Genomic DNA, 6,632 nt, shown 5'->3' on the forward strand with positions numbered 1-6,632 from the left:
ACAAAATGTGTTACCAGTGTATAATAGACCTGTAACAGTAACTGACATTAGATTTTAAAAATATGTAAAAAAAACAAGACACTTTCTTGCAGAAATCCATACCTTCAGCTGTAACACAGCCAAAATGATCAGCAAATCAAAAAAGAAAAGCGAAGAAAACAGAGGGACCCCGGAGGGTTAATAAATCCCATGAACCGCTATTTAAATTACCACTATTATGTTTTTTTCGGTGCTAAATTTAACATTACTGGGGAGGAGAGCAACGCGACTAGAAGTGACAGCGAGAGAGGGCTAGTAGCTTCTCCTCTCCTCTGTCTCAGCGGAGACCGTCACAACTTCATTCACTCTTTTAACAAAACAAAAAAAAAAGCAACGAAGGAAGCAGTAAATGGACTTACATATTTAAGACCTAACTAAATGTAATTTAAGACCTAACATGCGGCTAATGTAAAGCTAGCGGAGCTTGGAGAGTTGGTTATCTGGCAACTCTCCAACATTGCTCCTCCTCGATCTGAGGTTCAACTATCGACCAGACCCTCTTTTCCAGTACCCTGGCATAGACCTTACCAGGGAGGCTGAGGAGTGTAATTCCCTGGTAGTTGGAACACACCATCTGGTCACCCTTCTTAAAGATGGGGACCACCACCCCGGTTTGCCACTCCAGAGGCACTGCCCCCGATGTCCACGCAACGTTGCAGAGGCGTGTCAACCAAGACAGTCCTGCAACATCCAGAGCCTTGAGATACCCAGGGAAGATCTCATCAACCCCCAGGGCTCCACCACCGCGCAGTTGTTTCACTACCTTGGCGACTTCTGCCCCGGAGATAAGACCATCCATCCCCAGGTCTCTTGGCTCTGTTTCATCCACGGAATACGTGTTGGTGGGATTGAGGAGTTCCTCAAAGTATTCCTTCCACCGTCCGACTATATCCTCAGTTGACGTCAGCAGCTCCCCGCCCCCACTGTAAACAGTGTGAGCGAGTTGCCGCCTTTCTCCCCTGAGGCCCCGGATGGTTTGCCAGAACCTTTTTGGAGCCGATCGATAGTCTTCCTCCATTGTCTCACCGAACTCCTCCCACACCCGAGTTTTTGCCTCAGTAACTGCCGCGGCTGCAGTCCGCTTGGCCCGCCGGTACCAGTCAGCTCATTCAGGAGACCCACAGGCCAACCACGCCCTGTAGGCCTCCTTCTTCAACGTGACGGCTTTCACCACCCCTGGTGTCCACCAGCGGGTACGGGGGTAACCGCCACGACTGGCCCCAGCTACCTTGCGGCCGCAGCTTGCAACAGCGGCCTCAACAATAGCCGAGCGTAACAAGGCCCATTCGGACTCAATGTCCCCCACTGCCCTCGGGACGCAATCTAAACTCTGCCGGAGGTGAGCGTTGAAAATTATCTTGACGGGTTCTTCTGCCAGGCTTTCCCAGCAGACCCTCACAACCCGTTTGGGCCTGCCAGGTCTGTGCGGCGTCTCCACCGTTTGGTACTTTAATTAATTAAGCAGACAAATTTGTTTTTCTGTAAGAGCTACTCAATCGTGGAACACTGCTATGAGGAACAAAGATGGAGGAGGAATGAGCAAGGAAGGAGGAAGGGGAAGGGATCTCTGAGGAGCCACGAGTGAGGACACAAGAGACCATCCTTCACTGAAGTCTGTTAGTGGACAGACACAGCCCTTTATTAGAAACCTGCAGCTGTTGTACTGATCTGAAACCACATCACAACATCACTGCAGGTTTGGACCCAGGTGGACAAATAACAGGTTCAGTAAGTGGATCACTCCCACGGTGCAGATTTCATTGGTTTTTCACATTCAGATTAAAAACTGTGGCTCTGTTGGAGAATGGAGAATATATTCTGAGAGAGGAGGAGAGTCTGAATCTTTCACTAATTACCACATTTTACTCTACAGCTTGATGTCAGATATATTTATTTCATTTCCACTTCCCCTAAAACATTTAGGCTGATACATAATTTCTACAAATCAGAAGACTGTTACGATTTGGCATTAAATTCTGTTTGGATCCCAGGACAGATTCAGATACAGACATGACAGGATGGATGTACTAAAAGTTCTTTAGTGGCATAAGCCAAACTCAGAAAATGCAAAGGTAGAGTTTTAGTGGGGAGTGCAGTGGGGAAAGGGATCCAGGTGGAGGCTTGTGGCGTCAGAAGGTGGAAAGCCGGTTCATGCAGTGGAGATGGCAGCTGAGTATAGGCAGGTAATGGCAGTGGTTCTTCAGCAGGAGCAGGCACAGCACTGGTTCAAGTGAGTGAAGAGCCAGGGTTCGTATACAGAGCTTGAGTGATGAGTAACAGGTGTTTCATGTAGTCAGTGCTGCGCCACACCTCTGCTGAGAATCACACACATACACTCACACTGTGCATTCAGTGTGTGAGCAGTGAAGTCCATTTACACAGTTGTATATGTTGAACAGAAATGGATGCTGCTCAATGGATCCTGGCAGTAACAACAGCAGAGTGAACTGAGACAAAAATAAAAATGGTACAGAATCAAAATAGGTGTGGAGGTGGATCAGTGTGTCAGAGGAGACTCTGTAGAAGGACAGAGTGCCAGCAGGACAGTCCACATACACTCCTCCTCTGTCTCTGTTAGAGACAGAGGAGGAGGAGGACAAAGTTGTTTCTCTCTTACTGTGACAGACAGAGTAACCATTATCAGAGCACCTCAGACTCCAGGACTGATCATTTCTTCCAAACAAACAGTCATCACTGTCTCCTCTCCTTCTGATTCTTCTGTAACTCACTGATATATTAACTTCTCCTCTCCACTCGACCTCCCAGTAACAGCGACCAGTCAGACCATGTCTACACAGCAGCTGCCAGCAGTTATCAAATCTGTCTGGATGATCAGGATAAGATTGTTGGTCCGTCCCTAGAGTCACCGTCCTGTTGTTGTCAGACAACCTGAGTTTTCTGTTCACTTTGTTTGTGTCCAGTTCCAATTCACAGGCGTCTGATGGAGAGAACAAGACACAACACAGCTGCAGTTTAACATCTGTTGATTTATCAACAACTTTACTGACAATTATTGAACGTAAATCAACAGTTACTGAATATGAGAGTCTAGATGTCAGCAATGTTCTGCTTTTTTTCTGCTGTGGACCTGAGGATGACGGCTAATGGAGATCCACATCAATAAACACATGAAGTGAATAAAGTCCCACTAATGAAACTGGCTCATCATCTTCCATTGCAGCACAAAGAAGCTCTGAACCATTTGCTTTCTAAAACTGTCATTATCTTCACCAAAGCTGACATTTAGCAAAAAGTTCACACCTTTGACATCGGATCTAAAACCTGCTACAAAAAGTTTCACAGCAGTCTGGATGTTTTAGTCTAAAGCTCAGAAAAGCTGAACTCAGTGATAATGAATATCCAGTCAGAGAGGCTTATAACCAGCGGGCTATAAGCTGGTTTTCACTGACCAGGGGCCAGATACTGTGTTGTACATGTGCTGACAGGAAGACAGTTGCTGTTTGATTGCTGTATCTAATGATGCTTTTATGCATTGAGAGGGGCCCACTGTTCTAAAATAATAATGCCTGTGCAAGATCCTTTTTTATTGCTTATGTGTAATGTATGTGTGTTCTATTTATTTATTGTTTTCCATTAACGGAACTTCGTACATATAATAAGCTTTGTGATACACAGATGCTATGATTAAATGCTATCAGTACAACCAACAAGATGCTTTAGAGTATTGATCCAATGAAAAGGTCTTAAAGTCAAAATTTACATCATAAATGGATGTCTTTTGAGTTTGGAGTAGCTGGACCCTCCTTTCTCCCCTGATGCTATAAATTGAGGTGCACTTCCAAGGGTGAGCCAGTTAACAGAATTTTTCTTTTGAGAGATTATGTTCTGCTGTCACCCAGTTCTTGGGAATTTTAGTTTAGCATCTAACTTTATTTTGTAGGCTTGCTATACTGAATAAAACCAAGTACATTGTCTTGATTAGCTGAAAAGGAAGAACCTTTTTAATCTTTTTGGCCCTGTCCCTCCAATGATCTAAAGCTAAAGCCACTTTCAGGTAGGGCTCATTTTCTAATTGTTTTCTAATGTGTTAGATATGCTATGCTCCTCAAGAGAGGAAATAGCATTCGAATTGTCAGGACAGGGGCAACTGCATATGTGGTTAAGCCGAGATGAAGGTGTTTATTTGCCTCAGTGCTATGGCTCTGTCAGACACTGACTATTTCTAGGAGGTGAAGAGTTCTTCTTAACACAGGAAGTTACTTTTTTCTTATTATTATTTTACCCAGTGATTAGAGACACTACAGAAAGGTATTCTCTCTCACCCTTGGTGTGCTATTACAAAGGTGTAAAACCTTGACAAACCTGACAACCTAGCTGATAGGCAGGAGGTAGCGTAGCAGTTAGAGTAATTCGAGCACTATGGCAGTTGGGAGCAGTGAAATAGCACCAAACCAGTAGTAACAAGACTTCATCAGACCTCTCTAGGCCAGGGGTTCCCAAATTCTTCCATGCCAAGTCCCCCCAAATAGTACTAGCTTCTGGCTGGGGACCCCTTTTGCAAACCCACTGACAATACTACAGAATATGTAAAAAACCCCAAACTTTTAAATTTATCTTCTTACGTTTATTAATGCAAGAATAATTACATTTGTGTGTGTGTGTATATATATATATATATATATATATATGTTTTTTTTATCTATAGACACTGTCTTAACAACATTGTATGTGGGTCTAGAAAATTTTAAGACATGGTCTGTGTTTTTTTGTCATCTCAATCAGCTCCTCCTGTGACTTCAAGTCCAGACTGGACACCAGGGGCAAATTGGCCCCTTACCCAGTTTAGGTGGGTGTTTTCAAGGTCAGGGAAATAGTCTCTGAAATATCCCTGGCAGTGCTCCAGGTGGGATTGGATGAGTGGACAGATGGAACCCAAATCATCACATGACGGCAGCTCCTGGTGAAGCATTTCTGTAACTCCCTCTTGGAGCTTGTTAGACCACAGCGTCTTTTTGGAAAAAGCTTCTTGTTCCTGCAATATGTAGGTGTCACTCCCTTGCATACTTTGATTCAGTATTTTTAGGTGCTGAAAAATGTCTGTATGTATGCAAGTTTTCAAAACCAGGCTGCATTTGTGAACCAGTCTGCCAGATGATGCTTTTTAGATGAGAGGAACTCTGCAACCTCCCTTCGCAGCTCATACACACAGTTCAAAACTGCTGCAGGATCTACACTCCTCAAAAGGGGGCACTTAAATCAAACATCGGATATTGATGAACGAATTATTCAAGTTGAAAATCTTTACTGATGTACATTGTATAATTTGTCGAGAACAAAATAACATTACAACGGTCAAAATCATCAACCCATTGAGGGCTGGTTTCACAATCACTCATAATGTGACTCAGTAGTGTGTATGGCCCCTGCATCCCTGTATGCACTCTCGAAAATGTCTGGGCAGGCTCCTGATGAGTCGGCAGATGGTGCCCTGGGGGATCTCCTCCCAGACCGGAATCAGGAAATCAGTGAGCTCCTGGACAGCTTCTTGGCGGTGTTACATGCACCAATACATAATGTCTCATAGGTGCGCAATTGGATTTAGGTCAGGGGAGCGTGAGGGCCAGTTAATGGCATCAATGTCTTCATCATCCAGGAACTGCCTACAAACTCTGGCCACATGAAGCCGGGCGTTTTCCTGCACCAGGAGGAACCCAGGGCCCACTGCACCAGCGTAACGTCTGACAATCACTCTGAGGATTTCATCCTGGTAACTACCAGCAGTCAGGGTATCATTGGTTATGACATGGAGGTCTGTGCGACCCTCCAAGGATATGCCTCCCCAGACCATCACTGACCCACAGCCAAAAAGGGTCATGCTGGATGATGTTACAGGCAGCATAACATTCACCACAGCGTCTCCAGACTCTTTCACACCTGTCACATATGCTCAGTGTGAAGGTGCTCTCATCTGTGAAGAGAATGGGGTGCCAATGGCGGACCTGCCAATTTCTGCTGTTCTCTAGTGAATACCAATAGAGCTGCACGGTGCTGGGCTGTGAGCACAGGTCCCACTAGAGGACATGGGGCACTCATGCCACCCTCATGGAGTCTGTTTCTGACAGTTTGGTCAGAGACATGTACATCAGTAGCCTGCTGGAGGTCATGTTGTAGGGCTCTGGCAGTGCTCCTCCTGTTCTTCCTTGCACAAAGGAGCAGGTACCAGTCCTGTTGCCTGGGGGGATGCCCTTCTACGCCCCTGTCCAGCTCTCCTCATTTAAGGGCAAGTCTCCTGGTTTCTCCTCCATGGTCTTGAGACTGTGCTGGGAGACACAGTAAACCTTGGATGTGCTAGAGGAGCTGGACTACCTGTGCAGCCTGACTAGGCTGCAGGTACCGCCTCATGCTTCCAGTAGTGACAAGGACACTAGCAAAACAAAAATCTAGAGAAGAATCAGTCAGGAAGGATCAGGAGAGAGCAATTGTTCGTGGCCACCACATGCAAAACCATTCCCTTTTTGGGGGTTGTCTTGCTTTTGCCTCCATTGCACCTGTTGTCACTTTCATTTGCACCAAAGCAGCTGAAACTGATTCACAATCACTTGTGCTTCCTAGATGAACAGACAGATATCCCT

The sequence above is a fragment of the Seriola lalandi genome, unplaced genomic scaffold (assembly GCF_002814215.2).
Source record: "Seriola lalandi dorsalis isolate HSWRI2012SDOR001 ecotype SW California unplaced genomic scaffold, Sedor1 jcf7180002054448, whole genome shotgun sequence".
NCBI lineage: Eukaryota > Metazoa > Chordata > Actinopteri > Carangiformes > Carangidae > Seriola > Seriola lalandi.